General features: G+C 39.3%; 1 protein-coding gene across 1 annotated transcript in view; it reads left to right on the top strand.

The window, feature by feature from the left end:
* The first annotated feature begins 3,999 nt into the window (after positions 1-3,999).
* SHMT2 (serine hydroxymethyltransferase 2) overlaps positions 4,000-22,531 on the top strand; it is a 212,304-nt gene continuing 193,772 nt past the window's right edge. The window contains exon 1 of the mRNA XM_044083621.1: positions 4,000-4,092. The gene's annotated coding sequence lies outside the window, so the exon portion shown is untranslated. The remainder of the gene's footprint in view (positions 4,093-22,531) is intronic.

The raw sequence follows: 22,531 nt of genomic DNA on the forward strand, positions 1-22,531 counted from the left end.
GAGCTTCTTGGCTCCCTTGTATGATATGCACAGGTGAGGGTATTGTTAGGCAAGTTTATATATGGGTGCAGGAAAATGACTGCTCTCATGGTTGAATAAACTGCTCAGAGTCAAAGTTTTCCTGATATATGGAAGCAGATAGTGATAGCCTCTTTGTCCACATAAATGGACCCAAGTCAGATTCTAAAGAATTAGATTGAATCTAACCTGTATTTAACTTAAGGTTCTTGGTGAACTAATTATATCCTTAAAAACAAAAAAATACATGTAAAAGAACTTGTTCGTGTAGCATTTTATTGCATCAAGAAATATGTCTTTCAAAAGAAGGCTTGGCTGCCTGAACTTGAGCTGCAGAACAATTTCTGCTGCCATAGACTAAGGGATTTATATGCACAGTCTTTATTTGGATCTAGCAAAGCCTTTCCAAACCATACAACTGTAGTCTAGAAATGCTACTATAACTAAAAGTCAGTAACAAAGAGTAAACGCAGTTGAAAACTAGCAGTATGGAAGAAACCAAATAAAATTAGCAGGTATAATCTGAACACTTCTGCGTATCAAAAGTGGCACATTTCAGGCCGTAAGTGCTTAAGCCTTTTTTGTTCAGTATCCTTAACTGGATGTTAGAAATGGAGGGAGGTGCTGCACAGAGATGATAAAATGTGTAAAACCTGTAAATTGGGATGCAGTGTTGCATTACAGGCTGATTTATTTACATTTCAGGAGTACCCAAGATAATTTCAGTGTAAGCAAACGTGTTCTGTTCCTATTTGGTAGGACTATTTCATAAAGCATGTAAGACTTTAAAAAATTACTATGGATTTGGAACCCTTTGTCAACATGGATTACAGCTTTGACCTTATTTATTTATAAGAAAATCATTACAAGATTCCTAGTGCTGCAAAAGTAATTGGTGCAGGTGCTGATTCCCCTTACAAGTCTGATAAAAATAGTTTGTAGTGTAATTCAGCTTCTTTATTTGACAAAAAAAAAAAACTTGACTCAGAAAGTAAAAATGTAGTGTACCAAACGTAATTAGTGAATTTGTTACAAAAGATGTGACTAAAATAATTTGTACTAGCTTATATATACATTTTGTCAGTACTTTACCGGATCCAGTTCTCTTTGACTCTCTTTCTAAAACTACATCTCCCACGGGGCAGAAAACATTATGTGTCTGCTATTAAAAATAATACTAACAGCATATATATATATATATATATATATATATATATATATATATATAAAATCTAGTCTAAATGAGTTAAAAGTAGATACTTTGAAAGAGTCAGAGTCTCTGGTAGTCTAGTAGTAGTTAGGACTCACTGTGTTCACTACCATCGGATGGCTTTGATTCCAGTTTAGTGAAGCTTCAATGTAGTTTTGTTCTTCTACTTAACACATAGGGTTAAGGCTATTATCTGTTAACAAACTATTACTTATAGTACAGGGTTGGATTCTTCCATCCTTCATTTGTGTACTATGTGACCTTGGGGAAGTCACTTAACCAGACAAGTGGAAATATGGGCTAGGCTCTTTAATGGTTTCCTGGACCACATGCCTAGTAACTACCTATGAATGTCTGAACAATATAACACCGTGCTGCCTTTGGACTAATGACTGACAGAGGAGTGAAATAAGTCAGTAGAATTAAATAGTCAGATTGTTTTTATTGAGCAAAAGTTAGTTGATTTAGAAGATAAGGCACATAATTTGAGACTAAGTGGAGTGTTGGAAGATAAGGAAGGGTTTGTCTGTCTTGAGTTTATGAAAAACAAAATGGTATAATGGAATGTTTCTTTAAAGCAATAGTTGTGAATGTAGAATGCTTATCAGTTACCACCACCGTTGGCTGACAGAAGACATGACATTTGAAAGTAATTTTGATACAGTTTGTGACTTGATATGAAAAGGATCAAGTTTTGTTGCAGTTGTCACAGGAAAAAGGATCATTGTGTAATGTGGAACAGGAAAGGTAGATTACAATTTCTTTACACTGTTGTCTGCTCTACAACAAAGGGAGTAGTTTCTGGCCCTGATTAGGGAATGTCAGTAATGCACATTTCTACTAAACTTGTCTCCAGCAGTTTTCAGGATGTTTTCCCCATAGAGATGCAGATGTGTACTTCAGCTCACCCAGTGGACAGTGAAAGTGTTGTTGCCTCACAGCAAGAAGTTCCCCAGTTTGATTCCCAACTGGGGTGCCTTCTCTGCAGAGTCTGCATGTCCTCCCTGTGTTTGCATGGGTTTCCTCTAGGTGCTTCGGTTTCCTCTCACATTCCAAAGACACACAATATGTGGATTGAGCACCCTAAATTGGCTATAGGTGTGAATGTGCATGTGAGTGTGTAGTGTGGAAGAATTACTGTGGCAGGGCTAATCACCTGGTGGTGTGGACCTTGGCTCTGGATGATTGTCATTGGCGAGATGACACCCTTACCCCATGCCTAAAAGATGGGAAAAGTGCTTATGGATAGATGGATGGCTTTGCAAGAGAGAGAAAATACAGACGCATATTAGTGTCATTCATGTTGCTTTGTTAAATGGGTATGTGAACTAGCCAGTGAGCTTGGACAAGTACAATGTTGCAGTAACACACAAGTACGAATGTCATAAAATAATTATTGATTATGCGTAGTTGCTATTGGCACATTAGAGTCTAAGATGAATGAGCATAGTCTTACAATAGTAAAGTAGTACTGTAGGGTAACAGCTATAGAGAAAAACTGTTTGCAAGCAGTTAGTTAAGAGGGGTGAAATATGAAGTAGCCATTTTACACTACTTACAAATCTGCATCTGTGATAAAACTGTCTAGCTAACCCTCGGATTCTTAGTTATAATCAGGTTATCATCTGAGAAAATAAGTAGTTTAAAATAAGTTCTGAAGAAGTAAACAGCTGAATATTAATGTCAGCTGACTGAAATTTAAGTTGGGTACAGAAACAATGTGGAGTACCATCCCCGTCATAGGGTACAGAACAGAAGTGAAATATGAAGGTTTTCATCTGATAAGTCAGTAACCTAGATCAACCAAGTATTATTGTGTGCGCATAAGGTCAAAGGGAGATATGAAAGCTTACGATAAAGATGTAGAAGTAGGGTTTTCTAATTCCTAAGGAGATGTGGAAGCTTGGGATAAGGGTGTGGAGTAAAGTTTCATAATTCCTAAAAGGATGTTGATTTCATTTTACTTTCTCCACAACTGGCACATGCAAAACTGTATGATATTGCAGAGGGAACACAATGGGATGGCTTAAGATAGAGGGACATTATTAAACAGAAGCAGCTGCATCTGTTTTCTTTTATTTTGTTCAGGCTTATAGATGTCCAGAGTCCTAAGATTTATAAGTTGGTATGGACTTGCGCTCAGTAGGAAGTGATGGGAATCAAACTCCTATTTTATCAGTCAAGCTCATGTTTTAGCATCCTAACATGTAGGACACTCTAGCAGCTGCTGTGCCACTTAACTGTAATGTTACCCATTTTTTTTTGTCTGCTTTGATGTTTTGTATTTGCTATATTGTCTTATCCGAATATTAGATTGTCAGGAGTGTTTTAAGGTTGTAACTATGTTCAGATCTTTGGAATCACTATAAAGATGCACATATCCAGAGTCTTAAGATGCCAAAAAAAAAAAAAAAAAAAAAAAAAACACTGATGAAAATTGGTCACTTAACAGTTTCTGGTGCTTCAGATAGCCTGTGTGGCTTTTTGACACTTGCTAGCTTTAACAGCACAGCAAAATAGGCAATGCCTGAGTTAATAAAATGTGTGGTGGTTAGCATAGATACTGTTTTGTAAGAAGGGCTGTAGGTAGCAACATTTTATATTTGTGCATTGGAGTAGAAGGGTTTGTGTAGCGAGTCATAGGAAACTAAAACATCTTTATAAAGGAATCTGACTTGTATGTGACTGGTTAATTCCTCAATCTTGACTGTATGGGTATTGGAAAAGGATGTAAAGGTGTTTTTATTTTTATTTTGCTTTATGTCACTGTTTTTGTTTTCCTAGAATTTCTGCAGCCGTGCAGCTCTGGAAGCATTGGGATCGTGCCTCAACAATAAGTATTCAGAAGGCTATCCTGGAAAAAGGTGAAAATCGTCATTAATGAGAAAGGGTAAAGGCCTGTCAATGGCACTGCTCTGCAGAATTAAGTCAAGAATCGACAAGGTCATTTTGTAATGGGAGTACTGCAGATTGGCTTTTACTATTTATTTTCCCGTTGTTTTTTCACTTTTAAGTTGATGATGCTCCTGGGTAGGGAGCACACCCCATCAGACTCTGTTCACTACTACAAGGACTCCCATTGTTTTCTCTCGCTGAACTTGTTTTTCCATTCATATCATTCAGCGTGAGTAATCTAGCTCAAGTCATTAAACTTGGCGGGGAGTATATTAAAAGAAGAATGCTTTTCAGGCCCTGTAAATTTACTTTGAGTCTGTATCAACAGATGGCTGCTGTGCTACAGCTGAGAGGATATAGGTACTTGTTATCACTGTTCGTCTTATCCCCTGTAGGTTTTGGCTCTTCCAGTGTGCACTTGCTGTAATCTTATTATCAGTAAGCTCTGTATTAGCATATGAGAGCTGCCACATTACTCATTTTTAAAATTTATATTGAAGCCGCTGTATTAACAAAGTACGCTAGAGCTATGGTTTACAATGAAAAACTCTGCACTGCCAGAAAGATGGTTTCAAAAGCTAGTTAAAAGTAAATGCAATGTTTTACACTGGCTGCATATGGGATAAACTTAGTAAGGCAATGTAATGTTTGATTAATTACCAGCAACCACCACTGTATTTTCATAACTGAGTGTAGGTGTCAGGGTGGGGGGCATTTTTATCCAGTTAAAGCTGCCACTGTAAACACAAGGACTAAGCTGAAGCAGATGTTTTCCTCTCTGACTATTTCATGGGAAGTAGTTTTATCATTTTGGAGAACAGTTGAGTAAAAATATAATTGCAAGTAGATGTCCTAAAGATAGACGTTACTACCAAGTCATGTGCATCTGATGTATTCCATTTTTGATTTAGCATTTATAGAATGGGATGTTGAAAAGATGACTCTTGCAGCCATGTAGCAAAGAAAACTATTCATTTATTTAACTGTGCTTAACAGGGTCGTACTGATCACAATAGACGATTGACAAGCACAGCCCAGGTCGACAAATTCACAAAAAAAAAAAAAGAAAGAAAATAGTAAGGCAATTGAAAGACTAGCAACAAAAAGTAGTTCTTGTTTTTTTGTTTTAAACAGAGGGATTTCCACAATGTATGATTTTGTAGGAAAACCAAAGGATCTTACTGTGAGGTCACCCACAATTATTATGACATTTTGGAATTGGAATGGCAGTTTCCTTCTTTGCTTCTAAGTGACACCCTTTGATATTCTGAAAATGGGCACGTTGTATTGAATGGGCCCAGGGTATGAGTGGAATGCCAAGTGTAGTTCGGGGCTCACGTTATGTATTGTGAATGCAGTGTAAGTCTTAATCTTCTGGCAGTTTCAGGAGGAATTGTTCTTCTGATATGGGAGGGGAGGGGGCAGTACATCAGGCAGAATGTTCTAGTAGAAGTAAGATGGAGGTAGTAATAAAAGCTAAAAGACAGCAGGTCTGTCACACGGATGATTGGCATTTCAAATTAAGTGAATTCTAGTGATGTCATGCTAGTACATAACAAGTGGGGAGTGCAGCTTCTTCTGAAATACAATTTCAGAAAAATGACTTTGATCTACAAGGTCTTTATAGACAAAGTGCAGAATCCCAGAATGTAGTCTGATGGTTGGGATGCAGTGTTTATGGTGATTAATGGAAGTCTTTCGGATTTGGAGAAACTGACAGTGTTATTAAACTTTAAGGCATTGTACTGATTTGTCAAGGGCCTGAACTTCAATTTAATATTTTGTGAAACTGAACAAACTAATGGAACTAATTTTCTTCTGCTGGCTTCAGTGGAGCTTACTTTCAAGGAAACAGTGAGAGAGAGAGAAAATATGTAGGGAGAGAGACTAACATTTTATTCAGGCATCTAGTAAAAAAGGAGCATTTTACTGAATCTGGTCTATTAACCCTTCCTACGTGTGTGTGTCTTCTTAAAGTTGTGATTCTGCATTTGCTACATCTCCATGTAGTTTGTAGTGCATTTCGACCTTACATATGTTGTTACTACAGATTTTTGTTTTTTAAACCAAATTTCTTCTTTGCATTTGATAGTATTCTGAGTCACACTAAATAAACTGTTAAACTGAATGAGAAAGTAATACATTTTTTAACAGTCCAAACTGCTTTAATAGTAACCTGTCATTAATCTGCTGCTCCATTTATCAGCAAGTTGTATTTGAGAACTGTGGCATGCTTTTACAGGCTGTGACCACTGGCCATTTAGGTAAATGAGAGCTGGTATAACCATATGCATCATAAAACAGTGTATGCATAGGACCAAAGTCAGCTGTTTCTTTACCATTCTATGGTTCTGATTCTCAACTCTCTCTTTTCTGTGAAGGCTTATGTTATTTTCACTGTCCTGTGGCTGCAGAGCTTACAGTAGATCATCCTAGTCTGTATGTATTTATATTTCTCCTTGATTTTATACAATTCAAAAAAAAAATATATATATATATATATATATATATATATATATATATATATATATATATATATATATGCGTGTGTGTATGTATGTGTGTGTGTGTGTGTGTGTGTATATATATATATATATATATATATATATATATATATATATATATATATATATATATATATATGTATATGTGTGTGTGTGTGTGTGTGTGCGCGCGTGTGTGCATGTATTTGTGTATGTATAAATGGGTCTACTTCCAAATTTTGAACTTTCAAAACATCAAATTTCTTATGGTACAGACAATTAGATCAAAGTTTTGAGACTTTGAATGTTTAAATGGAGATTGCAGTACAGCGCGGAACTGTATATTTACCGTTTTCCTCTCTTTAGTGCGATCTCGGTGTTGGTATATTTAATTAACAGGGGCGGGGGGGGGGGGGGCACAGCCCCCTGCACAAATGTAAAAAAAAAAAGATGTTTTTGTTTTTATTTATTTATTTATATTTAAATTTTGAAGTTTCAAAATTTCGCTCTTTCAATCTTATGGACCATAACAAATATATATATATATATATATATATATATATATATATATATATATATATGTGTGTGTGTGTGTATGCATTTATACACACATACACCCGCACACATAGCTATACACATCTCTGTGTAAAGGCTCTTAAACGCTTATTTTGTAAAGGAATAAAAGATTTATGTTGATGGATTTTCACACTTTCAGTGAATGCCAGTTTTGCAGAACTGATCCACTGAAACTGCGCACACCTGCTGGACTTGTATATATTTACTGCAGAGTTGTACAACAGTAGACAAAAGTGAAAATTCTACTGTCACTGAAAGTGGTATCAAGGATTTTACAATGATGGGTCTGTATTCAGTCAAGAAATGCTTTATCTAATGACACATTCTTGTCAGTACATCTGCCATTGACTTTGTGTGACAAAAAATTGTCACTGGGACAACAGTAATCCTTCCTGTGTCATATTATTATGTGTGATATTTTCATGTTTACTCCTTTCACGTATTTTAATCGTTTGAGATTCTGTAGATTGTTGCGTGTGTCTGTGTGTGTATGTGTGTGTATCTGCATCTTGCAGTGGGCTGGCATCTTAGCCATGATTTGTTCTCTGCTTTGCACCCACTGCTTGCTGGGAATAGGCTGTGATCCGTGACCCTTAATATGATAAAGCAGGTACTGGAGAATGAATGAGTAAGTCTTTCATGTTGCAGAAATAAACTGCACATTTTGTCCCTTAGTGTAGATATGATCATGTGACACTGCAAAGAAGAAATGAAACAATTTTGACACTGCTAATGTGTCCTTTGTTTCTTAGATTAAGTTCATGCTGAATTGGTTGCTTTTTGGTATTTTTGTGTGATTGTTGGCTTGCTTATACACTGGTGATTGCCTGTTACTTCTGTGATAGTAATCTGAGTCCTCATAGTACCAAGACTCTCATTTCAAGTAAGGGGTGGGTGGGTTGCGTCCTCAAAGGCTTAACATGTGTATATAACCTTTATCAAAGTATAGGTAACTTTGACATGTCATAAAGCTACAGAGATTGTGTGAAAACTTGTCTGTGAAGCACACACTATGACTGTCGACCTGAGTCGTTGACAAACTGTAACTGCATGTCTGTACATGTATATTAAATGTGTTTGTCCGTATGTGTATTCATGCATGTGCATGAAGTTTTAGTACTTCAGATTATTTCTCTTTCTTCAAAGTAAAGCAGTCTGTGTTTTAATTTGTGCTAGTAGCTGGGGTGTGGAGGCAGGAATGTCTTTACAGTGTGTAGTGATATTCAGCATTTGCAGCACTTGGCTATCAGGTTGCAGCTTATTTATTTATTTTGACAGTTACAGGACTTGGAGTTGCAGAATTTTCACTTCCAATAGGGAGCAAATGCATTTTATTTCCTGCATTGGAAGATGATTTTGTTAAAGAAACTGTGAAATTATTTTCTGGAACTAAATTCTTCAGTGTTATTATCTAGCTCAGTACTTGAGGCGCTTTTGATGATGTGTTGAAATGTCTGCAGGAGGGTGAATATTAAAAAAGAAAGACAGGTCAGTCCCTGAGCTGAAATACTTGTTGAAATCCTTGAAAAGGGAATCTATTATTGAAATGCACTATGAAGTTGTTTCATTTTGTACTTAGGTACTGAAAATTGATGTCCTGCTTGAAATTTGACACAGTTTGCTATTTTATGACTCCAGAATGGGCAGATATGGGAAGACTCTAGTGTGAAACATTGACTCTGCATTGACAGGGCAGGTGGGAGCAGGGAATCGATCAGTGGTGGACTTTATTTAAGAGTAAATATGGAGAGTTGCGTATGCATCAATATTATTTTAATAAAAGCTTGCAGACAGGAAAGCGTGCAAATTGTTTCAGCATGAAAGCATTTTTTTTAGCTGAAGAACTTGTCTGTAAGACTTTTGTTGTTTAACATCCATAGAAACATGACCTGTGTGTATGCCAAAACTGAACTGTCTACTCCTGTTTCTCACATTTTCCCTGCTTCATTCTGTTAAGTTCCTTGTGCACTTCTGTTGACTTATTTGAAAGTTTTTAAAACAGAGTATTAATTTTTTGCAATCTGTTAAGGTAGCAGTAGCCCATTGTTTCTTGCAGTGCTGGCTGATGACTTAGTCTGCTCAGGTGGGATTAAGGTGTAAAGAAGCGCACTGATAAGAGACCCAAGTAAGTCGCAGGTCAGTGCTTCTAGGAGCTCTGCAGCACGTACTTTGATGGATTAGCAGGCATGTCATATGCGTTGCTGTGCTGCCTCAGTTGTCTGAGTATTGGACCTCTTCCTGCAGTACTGCTCAGTGTGTGGATTAGGTATAACAAATCCACCAACATTAAAGATGAAAATCAAAAATATCACTATGGAGCTGTAATTAATCACAGGAAAGAACAAAGCTAAATATGAACTGGAACTAGCATCACAAGGTAAAGATGACTACAAATCAATCTTTATTTACATTTGGGAGCTGAGAACAGACACCTTGCAATTTATGGAACTCATCCAAAATAATATTACCCACAGTGTCCCTAAAGAACATACTTAGATTAGTGCTAATTTTCATCTGGAAACAGTCATTGAATTTTCACAAAAACTGGAGTCCCACTCATCCCCTGAAATTATTGGGGGGCATGGCCTGGCTGTATTCTGTAAAACTAAAAACATTTCTTCCTTGGAACCAGGAAATGTGCCTGCATGCGTACTAGTACCAGTCATGCCTTCACTGGACCTCTTCTGGACTTGTTTAACTTAAACATAGTGACTGTGTATGTCCTTGAGGTTTGGAAGTCGGGTGAAATGCTGCTGCACAAAGGGGGCATACCACAAACAGCGGGAATTAGACACATCAGCCATGGAATGTGCCATATCTGATATTACAAATATGCTGCACCCACAACAGTTTAATGTTGTCAAGGGAGGATCATGTCTACTCAACTTGGTAAATTTCTTTTGGAATGGTACAGACTGTGGCCACTCAGTCTACGCAGCATATTTGGATCTGTCCAAGGACTTTGATGTATCCCATGGTAGTGTTGCAAACAAGCTTAAATCTTGTGGTAGATTAGCCTTATAAGATTGATTGCAAACTGTCTGAAGGCTAGAACTTACAGATACCTAAGCTGGCAGGTGCTACCTTCAGAATGTGACCAGTGAAGTATTGGCAGGACTCATTACTGGGACCTGTCTGTTTTGTATATACTTTTCTGACCACCATACCACAAACCCTGACTTCTTGCTAACCAGATTCACCAATGACTGCAAGCTGGGTGTCTTCTTCCATTCCCATATTTCTACAAAAGATCTCCAACAAGAACTAGTCGTTTCAAACTAGTGGTGTACAGAAAAAGGGCTCAGACCAAATTCATAAAACGTGTACCAATATGACCTTTGGGGGGAAGCACCCTTCATCTACAACCAGTAACCCACTCTGTATGGACATGGTAGTTAGTGATCTTGGTACCTGGATTGTTTCCCTCACCTTTGACTATCGTGTTGCAGTCCTTCAATCTAGTACAGCTCCTATCGAAGCGTATCTCATTTAGGTCAAAGGATATTATTTTTCTTCCATAATCGAGTACAGTGCCTCTTTTGGCATGTAACTAGCCAGGCATATTATGCAGCTAGAAAGGCCCCAAATGTTTCTGACAAAAAGATTATTGTGCTAAAATCCTTTGGCTACCAAGATAGGCTAGATGCCCTCTCCTTATAGTCTATCTTTTATAGACTCCTGCATGGAGATTTGTGCCCAGGATTCTGCGTTTTCAAAGACCCAACGTTAATGGAGCCCATAACCCTTCACAGGACCAGTGGCACCCCTTATGTCTCATTGTATTTTTTTATGAATTTTCATGTTTTTTTTCATCTATTTTTGGTCCCTACTTTTCCCCTCTCAACCACCCTATCAGTTCTTCTCTCTGTCCATTTGTCCCTTCTTCATTTAAGAGCCAGGATCAAGGCCACCTTCCAGCAGAGGCTAGGAGACATTTATATGTGCCTTTCTCCCTTGTGCCATCTGTATCAGATGTGAGGCATGGTGCATAATTTTGTGATGTACTTTTTGGCCCATAGTCCCTGTGGCACAATTCTGTGATGCAGTGTTTGGCAGATAACCCATGTCCCACCCTTTTGTGTCTTGTGCACCTATTTGCTGCCCTCCTTCAGGTGGTGCTCCTGCAGCAGCCCCCTTCCACCCATCCCCACTGATTAGGAAGTTCATATCAAGCACTCACTCTTATCCTTCCCAGATAGCTCCTCCAGTGGCTTAGCCAATAATCGAGCTCTGGGTATATAGGGCATACTTCGGGTTCCATCCCTTAATGCCACAGGGCAGGCAAGAATTTCATAAGTTCTGAAAACAGCTAAGCAGTACATTGTTAAAATTATAAGATCAGAACACACTTGTGCATCAAGATATGTGCTGATCTGAATGCTGCTACTCTTGGAATATATGTAATTTGATTTGCCACAGTGCTAGTATGCTTTTTGATGTATACTGGGTTTATAAATATAACTTAAAAAAGATGCATTCCAGATGTGCAGCTCAGTGGGATAAATTCATGCTTGCTCTCGTGTAACAGTGCTCAAAAGGCATCTTGACTTGGGTAAGGTTTGTATGCAATGACACAAAGGCAGACCATCTAATCTGTGTCGTAACTTTGCATTATGGTTTGTTTGGATGACTTCCTTCCAACATTAATTGCATATTCTAGTATTCCATCCGGTTTCTCCCAATAGTTTTGATATGCACAGCACCTCACTTCTACTGTGATGGCCTGTCTCTCTTCAGTATATATTGATCCTGTGTGACAATTGGAAAAATGATGGTGGATTATTGTCATATGCTTCCACTATCTACGATTAGGTATTGGCTAATAGTTGAATGCATGGCCCCTCTGACTTCAGCTAGCAGCTGGCTGTGGAGATGGTATAAAGCTGTATGAGAGCTGTCCCAGTTAGTATCTCTACGAGAAGACTGGCAAGCTGCCAGAATATCAGGCTGCATCATTTTATTCCTAAAACTCCATTTGGAAGGTGACATGGATGTACCTATTCGAGGAAATGGTTGTATTTTATGTTCAAGAAGAGTGGGCTGTTGAATTAGTGCTTACACAGGCAAAGTTGGGGATGATTAAGTTCTAGGGATTGATTGTTTTATATGTGAATTATGGAGGCATGGAAGTGCACACTTAATACTGTTAGAGTGCTGATTATAGGGATTGGAGAGGTGATGGGAAACATGAAAAACCCTTATATCTTTATACATGTGATATGGAGTGTGCATTTGTGCATGTATGTCTCTCTGTGTGGTACATGAAATATCTTGTACTGTAAGTGTAGGAAATGAGTAAGATTTTGTTTTGATTACTGTTTCCCACTGATTTCACTCAGATGCTGTAAAGGGTGAGTTGCCCATTTAGTAGGGCCTCACATAGGTTATCTGGATTTCTATGAATAGATTGTATGATGTGGTAATTCTGTTCTCTAGTTCAGAAGTAATTTGCCCCCCCCCCCCCCCGCCTTTAAGGGACCTTACCTGATGGCTCCACTGCTTAAACCCATTTGGCCCCAATCGATCTATTGGGGTGAGAGCAGGCCTTTCCTGGGCTACACAAAATCACTACAGCATATTCATTCTTGCACAGAAAGCCCTGTTGGCCCATTCATTTCCAGTGTGGCAAGAGTGACATACCACGTACACTGTAAAAGTTGCAGACTCCAAATCTGACCTCAAGGCAGTGACAAGCGGAGTGCCGCAGGGTTCCGTCCTGGGACCTCTCCTGTTTGGTATCTACTTCTCTGAAGTACAGGCTAACACAGAAGGCCTCTGGCTGACTAAGTTTGCAGATGACTGCAAGCAAGGAGCCATAGTCAAGTCCCCAAATGATTTGCACATCCTACAGAAGGGCCTCACTGAGACAGATTCCTGGAGTCAGAGCCATGGCCTCAAGCTCAGTGCCAAAAAGTGCAGTGTCATCCCCTTTGATAAAAACTCTGTACCCATGAACTACCACATAGGCAGCAATCTACTTAACACCGAATGCGTGATAAGAGACCTTGGGACCCAGGTGAACAGTAGTCTCTCCTTTGATAGTCATAGCGACACAGTAGTCAGGAAGTCCTTCTGCGTGGCACACCTCATCATAAAAGGGTTCTTATCCAGGAAAAAAGAGGTCATTGTTCCCCTCCTACTCCCCACTCATTAGACCCATTATAGTGTACAACGCCCCTTTTGGAATGTACCTCACAAGACATCTGCAGCAGCTGGAAAGGCCACAGAAGTACCTCACAAAGAGGATTACTGTCCTCAAACAAATGCCCTACACTGACTGCCTCAAAAAACTCCAGCTTTACTCCGTAGCATATCACTTACTCTGAGGTGATCTCTGCCTAACATATAAAGCTATATCAAACCAAGAGCTGTTGGACCATGCTACACCTAAAGAAATCCCAATCCCTCCAAGTTACATGCTTTAGAGACCTAAACCTTGTCACCACAATAAACAGGACATGCTGGAGGGATAGAGTCCTGTCCCAGAGACTTCCTATACTCTGGAACAAGCTACCCATCTATGTCCAGCAAAGTTCTTCATTAGCACTCTTCAAGAAAAATCTTGATGAGTGGATGGGAAACAGGAAATACACCCCGGGGATCACTTCTATGTCTCTGCTGGACAGTGGCACAGGAAAATAACTTTCTTGGGTGGCGTAAGCTATGGTACCTTGCTGGCTAGGCTTACGTAGGCCCTTGGGCCGATAGCCTAGTACCTACCTATGAACCTATGAGTGGGTTAGCTTGCTGCACCTTGTAGCAGCCTACCCCTAAGTTGCTTCAGATTCCTTGCCGTTGGGGAAAAGGTTTAACATTCTTCTGCGCACCTATTCCCCAACAAAGTATGGAAATCCCTTCAGAATGCAGTAGCTATCAGCAGTGTCCCTGGCCTAGGAGCCTTTCCTCAGCAAGGATGACTGAGCTAGCATAAGCCGCACAAGCTCAACCACCCCTACCCAGTCCCTGAAACACCTCTGACACTAATCGAACATGGCTCTTCTGAGTTGTAGTCAGAGCTTCATCCCTCATCAATCTTTCATGGTATAAAAAGTATTACATTCTACCTCAGAACATGGAGTAAATTTTGTGTATTAGTTCAGTAACTGTAGTAAGGATTATGTTGAAAATATGGTGGTAGTATGGTTCTGTTTTTTAGGTAATTGACTTCTATTTATATTGGATAGACTCGTATCCATTTTGCTGGTAATTATGGTTTTCTGACTGGTTGTAGTTGTGTATTTCTTTTACTTTTTTGTTTTATTCTTTTAGTTGAACTTGCTTGTTTGCACTAATTTTGTTATTGTCATTTCTGCACATAACTGGTCTTCAGCATAGATGAAATCGGCAGACTAGGTGCCATTTGACTAGGAGTGCTTTTCTGACGGCTTAAAAAAGTACTGCTTTATTTTATATTTTTTGTCCCCCAGGAAAAAAAATGAAAAGGAAAAAAAAATGTTGCAGTGGCAGCTATGCCATATATGGAAAGTGTCATAACTTCTGCGCTTCCAGCTGGGTACCACCCATGATCAACCCAACGGATCACAATTAACAATTTGTTATATAGTATGTGGGACAACACAGGAAGCATGGCAGTAATGGCACGCTGTTTATGGGGTGACCTTGCCCCCACAAGAAGGCACAGAAATTTAAATTGTGGACTGGTAGAGAGGAGTAGCAGAAAAAAAGGCAATTGTGATGGTCAGCACCCCCTTACAATGAGTCACAAGCAGATAGGAGTCTCAACTTTACATTTTGTGATACGTCAGTCCTAGCAATCGGACATATTTTTTTTGTGGAGTTCACAGCCAGGCTACAACAAAAATAGAAGATGTTTGAGAAGAAGCAGGAGAAAGCAGTGACTGTCTTGAACTGCTGAGTTCGATTTGATTGAGAAGCAAAATTGGCAGTGAGTTCTAACTTTGGAGTCAGTAGAGAGAAGACAGGATGGGATTGTGAGTTGCTGCATTTGTATGGTTAAGTACGATTTTGCATAATGTCCCTGATGTGAATGAATTTTGTAAAGTCATTGAGGGCTGCAGGTATAACAAAATTTCAAATGTGATATTCAGAAAAGTCCCTGATTTGAGGGCTTTGTTCCAATTATTTTCTGTTTTGTTCGTGAATCTTCTGTTAAGAGGTTGAGAGCTGCTGTAAGTAGGCTGGCATGAAATTAGATTCTTTCAGTTGCCTTGGAATTCTCTGAGGTGCACACAGGAGAAACCCCTTTTTAGGGTGTGTGAGTGAGAAGGCATGCCATACCTAAAAGTGCAGGGTTTAACATGATCGTTTCTGAATAAAAGTTATATTCCTTGCTGGTGTTGTCACTTTGTGAATAACAGTAGCAGGCTGTAGTTATGCCCCTGTAATCAGAAAGTGGTATTGTTCTTTACAGATGATATACGAAAGCAAATGTCAGTTACCGAATCATTTCTGAATGATTATATGGTTTGTTGGGGGGACAGTCTGCCAAAGAGTGACATGCCCATTATATTTACTTGGTCCTTTCATATTCAGAGGTAGTGTACTCTCATAGAAGGTGTACATTCTATTGGGACAGAATGTGTTTGTTTCATTCCCAGTCATCTTAATAGAAGTCCTGATTGTTTCATTCCCAGTCATCTTAATAGAATTCCTGAGTCTGTTATTGTAAACCACATTCAGGTAACTGATGTATGGCTTCTTATATAATGCTAGTAAATCCAGTGTTTCAGATGGCTTTCTTGGTAGTCTGGCACTGGATTTGTCATTTGTTTGTTTGGGGGGGGTTAACCTCTGCACAAAAGGCCAAATAAGACTAATATCTGGAACGTATTTGTACCAAGTTGTTATATCAAAAATAAAACTCATATGTATCACACAAAAAATAATATTTTTCACTTCTAACATGCTGTGTATGTATAACGCATTGCTTTCAGGTGGCTAAAGCTTTGGAGTTATGTTAATAGCTGTGCTGTACTTGAAGTACTGAGGTTAGAATTGCAGTCTTGTGTGCATTTTGTAGTGAATACCCTGTTATTAACTGAAAGGTTTGTTATGGACTCTCAAATGGCGATAGAGAAATGAGCTTTCAAAGAGAGGGTGGAGTGGTCAAGCCAATATTATGAACATAGGGTGGCACTGCCAGACATGATATCCATGCGGTGAGACTGTATAAAAGGAACTGCATTTTCTCCTCCATTCTTTGTGAGGTGAAGCTGCAGTCACTAAATGACAGATATTTGAGTTTCAAACTTCATATCACTCAGAAAAGTCATTCTAATGCAAACCGTCTTTTCTTGCAATGCGTTAAGTACATATTTAAAATCTTCCCTAGTTCTAGGTCTTTGTCCTCCATTGCTTTTGACTTTGTCCGTAAGTCTTGTTTATATTTATGCTGGGACTGTTAATGTTGTTACTATCATCATTCTCATTGCTGTTATTATTGTAATTATAGTCTGACATCTGAAGGAGACTGTTAAAAAGTGGCAATAAGTTGCTGGGTATGGGGGCACTCTGTCAGTGAATGTTGCAGTCTGCTTACAGTTTTACAGTTACTGACCTGCCTTGGCAGGAACAGTGTCACACAGTGTATTATATTTTGCTGAAATCTGTGCAAAACTCATTGGTGTATGTATGCATGTGTGGGGATGTTGCAGTGTATCTGAGTGACAAGTTGACATTAATGTCTCCCATTTTCTGTACAAATCAAACTTCAGATGTATACAGTAATTGACTTTCCGTGGAGGTCTTTTTGGGGTTTGAGCAGAATGTGTACTAAAGCATCTGCTACGTAGCATGGTGCCATGAGTAGCACTTCTGTGTTAGTGTTTGGTTGTATGGTTAAGCTCTTGTCTGTTCATTATTTGTGAAGTCTGCATGTCCTCTGAGTGGGTTTTATCTAGGTGCTTGAGTTTCTTTTAATATGCGAAGACCTGCTGCAGATGAATTGATATTCCTTCAGTTTGCATGTAGGTAGCTGTATGGTTTAGCACAGTGAATAATTTTATCTTCTTGATGAGGTTCTCAAGTCTAGTGCTCATCTGAGGTGAATTCTATGCCATCTCTGTGTTTGTCTGCATTTTCTTCAGGTTTACCCTCCCATCCCAAAGATATGTTACAGCTTGACTGGCAATTCAAAATTGTCCATAGGGTATGTGGGTGTAGTGTGGGTTTAATTGTGTGTGTGTCTGTGTGTCTGTGTCTGTGTCTGTGTCTGTGTGTGTGTGTGTGTGTGTGTGTGTGTGTGTGTGTACCCATGCATCTTGTATCAGACCTGGCTTGTTAGGGTTTGTATGTATGCTTGTGTGAAAAAAAATCATCAGTGCATCACATGATAGACCAGGCTTGTTAGGGGCCATGAGTGTGCTTGTGTGAAAAAAGGCCTTGCTTGCCAAAGGTGGTATTTAGTATGTGTGTAAATATGTGAACAAATATAATTGCCAATTTTATCAGTGGACACACACACACACACACACACACACACACACACACACACACACACACATGCACACTATTGGGGACACGCACATTATTCTTCTGAGTAACAATAAAAATATAAAGAACTGTTAACAAATAGTTATCTTCCAAAATAAGGCACAAAATGTACCACACCACCTGGATTCTCAGAGGTTCTGGGGGCCTGGTGCCCCCCACACTTCTCTAAAAGCATGCCTTGATACAGGCTTAGTATAAAGGGTCCATCCAGAATCTGTGACCTGGGTATACTCAAGTCTAAAGCTGGCCCTGCTCCAGTACACTTAAGGGCCATATTATTACTTGTGTGTGGGCTATTAACAGTGTGGTTATTCGTTTTTTTCTTTGCTCAGTCCTGGGATATGTTCCTGGGTTGATGTAGTTTGTATGAGGGTTGGGAATGGTGCGGTTATTCCTTTAACTTTCTTTGCACTCAAAGTTCAGAGTTTTGTGCAGAAGTTTGCAATAGCTTGACTAGGGCCAGTGCATTCTCTGTGAACAATAGTTTGGAATACATTAATGGGATCATAATTTTTTCCACTTTATTTATAATCAAGTATCCTGCATGTGTACTGTATATGTACATCTGTCATCAACAAGTATAAATGCATTAGTGTAGCCATGTGCTCTTTCACTGTAATCCCTTTCTGACATTGGATATATGTATAGGTGTCTTCTTTTTGGGGATAGGGTGGCAAGGTGTGCTGGATATATGTATGACAGCACTGACTTGAAATATGACTGTGGCCAATTATTCCCTCACTTTCTTCCCAAACTAGCACCAGAGGGAGATAGAGAAGATGATTATCTTTTTCTTATTTTAGGGGGGGGGGGCATGGATTTGGAGACCGTATTCTCAGATATGATTATTCTCAGATATGATTATCCTCAGAAGAATTTGTCGTATTTTATTTGAAAATACTGGTTTGTCAGCTAAAAGAAAACAATAAGACTGAATTTCTTTCCATAGTCATGATTTTTGTTCAGTCTAACATTTGGTGAAAAGGCTGGGGGAGCTCTAAAATTCACTTCAGAGCATCTAGAATACAGTGGCTTCCGGGAGCTACTAGCCCCGAGATCCCCGGTTTATTTCAGTTGTTTACTTCACAGTTATTGTAGTGTAGTCTTTATCTGTTAGGGTTTGTTGAAAGGATGCAGGAAAAGACAAGAGTGACTACAGATGTCTTCCTTAGCCATGATTTTTGTTAGACTATTATTTGGTCAGAAGGTTGGGTAAAAAGCTTTAAAATTCACCTTGGAGCATCTACAGCCCTAAGCTCTTGACTATGGCTTTTTATATGTAATGAGCCTACATGCCTTACATGTATCAGTGTAGGTTTATTTATGTGTTCTGTTTTCTTCCAATACCCCAAAGATATGACGTAGATGATCCAGTTTGAATGTAGGGTGAGTGTGTAACATGTTTGTGCGCGCACGTTTGCATCTTGTGATGCACATACCTGGCTTGTGAGGAACAATGTCTTTAAATGTGTGCTTCGTTTAAACAATCAGTGCATCTTGTGCTAGACTTGCCTATCAAGAACAGTGACATTATCTGTGTGTTTGGAAAAATGCCACAGATATTTATCTGTGGACACGCACACAGTATTGTTAAGCACATACAAAACTTTTCTGGGTAGCAGTAAAAAAAGTTAGCTATTTTTCAAGAATAAGGAGTAAAACTTTATGATAGAACAGCCAGCCCATCAGAGCTTCTGGAGACTGCACTCCACACCACATGCTTTTGCCACAGTTTTATTGGTGGCCACTGCTCTGAACCTCACAGAGTCTAAAAGCGGCTTTGGTCAGAGGTGTGCATATAAGGTCACTGTAGTCTGCGTGTATGTTGGTGGGGGGACAGGGAGTGATGTGGTTACTACTACTTTACTTTTCCTCACAATCAAATGTCAGATGTGTGCACACGAGGCGCATAGGGGCAGTGTACTGTTTAAGGCAATAAACTGGAATACATTACTGTGATCTTTATTTTTTTTTCACTTTACTGATACATGCGTATGCAGGTGGGTATCTTTTGAGGGTAGAGGTAAGGAGACCTGCTGTTTATATATGTCTGACAGCAACAGATTGAAATGTGTTGCTGTGTTCTATTATTCATTCTTTCAGTTTTACCTCAATTTGACATTAGAGTTGTACATAAAAGGTGGCATAAGAGGTAGGGTTGAGGAGGCATCGTGTATATGAAATGTATTACTGTGGACATCTGTGTCGTCACCCTAAGCTAGCACCAGGGCGATAAATGTAATGCTACTATCTTTTCTTTTATTTAGGGGGAGTAGGAAGGTAGACACTGTCCCTAGATATGATTTATCTGTCTCTCCTCAAAAACATTTGTCTTCTCAGTTTATTATGAACTGCTGTTTTCCTTGAAAGAAAAAAAAAATAAGACCTGAATTTCCTTCCTTGCTCATGTTTTTTTTTTTTGTTGTGGCCATCAATGGACCAAAAGGTTAAAAAAAAACTTTTAGATACACTTCCAAGCATATATAACTCCAAGGTTCAATTTGATTATTTACTGCCCAGTTATTAAAGTGAACTTTGGCCAATTAGCTGGTGTTGAAAGAATGCAGAAAAGAAAGCTAGGTAAAAGAATAAGGCTGAATTCCTTTCCTTAGTCATGAGTTTTGTTTAAGCCTTCATTGGATCAGAAGGCTGGAAAAGACCTCTAAAATGGACCTCAGAGCATCTAAAACCCAAATAGCTTTTTTTTTGGGGGGGGGGGCTAGCAACCCCCAGATCATTAAGCTATTCCCTCCACAGTTATTAAAATGCAGTCTGGCTCAGTTAGGGTGTGTTAAAAGAAAGAGTGAAGACTGAAGGAATATGGAGAGCAATGGGTTTGGGGGGGGGGGGCACCAATACAGCCCTGTACCTAGGGTGCCATTTCACTTAAGGCTGACTCTGTTTCTGTGCATTTGATTTATATAGATGGAATGGCTTTGTGTAATCTGAATGTGTATTTTTTTGTGCATTCTCTGTGTGAGCCTGAGTTTCTATGAATGGCTACAGCATTAGAATGATATGTGCCTCTTTATCGGTGTACATCATTTAAGCCGCGGTGGTACAGCTGTAGCGTTGTTGCCTCACAGCAAGAGGTTCTCCTGTTCAATTCTCGGCTGTAGTGCCTTCTTTGTGGAGTCTGCATGTCCTCCCCGCGGTTGAGTGGCCTCCGAAAGACATGCGTGAATGGGCGTGCCTTCGCTGAAGGTTGGGTGTCGGGCTGGCATCTCGGCACCATAAAAATCTACTGCAAGTCATTAGCGGACCGGAGTTCTGCTGTGGCGACCCCTAACCGGGAAAAGCCGAAAAGACAAACAACATTGGTGTACATCATTTGAATAAATAAAACTGAATATGTGTGTGTAGTGTGTGTGTGGCTGGCTGGCTATATGCCATTTCATCTAAAACTCAATTTATCAATCTCAGCTTATCTAAGCTCACTTAATTCAAATCAGCAAAACTAAAAAAAACAAAAAAAATTACAACTCCAGTGTCGCACTACATTGGAAGAATGGGAAAAAGCACTGGAATTGTGCAAGCCTGTGGTGCAATCTGGCACCCATGTTTAAGAAAATTCCTACCAATGATAAAAAAAAAAAAAAAAAAAAAAAAAAAAAAAGCATTTTACAGTGTATACCTTTACTGGTTTAGATAAGTTGTGTTTAGATAACTTGAGTTTTAGATGAAATGACATACAACCATATACGTGTGTGTGTGTGTGTGTGTGTGCGCGCGCGTGTGTGTCTATACATATATATATATATATATATATATATATAATATATATGTACACACACACACGTGTGTGTTTATATATGTTTATGTACATTGAACAAAAATAAATAAAAAAAATAAACAACTAACAGTGGGTAAAACTGCCTTCCAGTTTATAGCCTGCTACAGACCACCCTCCCAAACCCAGGAACCCCACTCGGCCTTCCTGAGAACACTGGAAAATATGAAGGTCTCTCCAAACACCATTATATTGGGCGACTTCAACTACCCAAACATAGACTGGGAGCATTACTCTAGCTCCAACACCCTAGCCCAATGGTTCCTAGAATTTGTAAACTCAAATGCTATGGAACAACTTGTTACCACTCCCACAAGAGGGGAAAACATACTGGACCTGATCATCACCAACATGGGGACTCTATGCTCCAGACCAGAAGTGTATCCCTCACTGGTAAGATCAGACCATAAACTAATCTCACTGGATATTCACATCCCGACCCCAACCCCGGCCCAAAAAACCACAGTGAAAAACTTCTCTAAAGCAAATTAAACACTCCTCAAAACCGAGGTGGAATCCTTCAAAGCCCCCGGGCCTGTGGAAAATACGGCCCAGACCGCAGAATCCTTTATAAACGCATACTATGAACACCTTCAGGAATGCATGGATCATGCGATCCCAAATAAAACCAAGACCCAATCCTCCAAAGGCAGACGTCCTGTCTGGTGGACCCCAGCCATAAACAAACTATACAATAGAAGGAGGAAGCTACTAAATGATAGAGCAAAATCCCAAAAAGGGAAGGCATCACTGATCAGTATTAGCAAAAAACTACGGGCACTCATAAAATTGTCTAAGGCCAGCTTCGAGAGAAAAATTGCACGGGACACTAAGGATAATCACAAGGCTTTCTTTAGTTATGTTAGGAACTTGGGTGGTAATTCCCAGATATGCTCAGAATTAGTCCAAAATGGCAAAAAATACACTGAACCCACAGACATTGCCAACATCCTAGCTGACAGGTTCAGAGCAACCTCCCCCCCTCCCCACCCAAAGGGCAAATATCTATCCCAGCAGAGTGCTGCCCCCCTGACATCTCAGATGCTCAGGTAAGAGCCGCCCTCTCCAAAGCAAAAAACACAGCAT

Source organism: Protopterus annectens, chromosome 9.part0, assembly GCF_019279795.1.
Source record: "Protopterus annectens isolate FY-2018-M chromosome 9.part0, PAN1.0, whole genome shotgun sequence".
NCBI classification, from domain to species: domain Eukaryota; kingdom Metazoa; phylum Chordata; order Ceratodontiformes; family Protopteridae; genus Protopterus; species Protopterus annectens.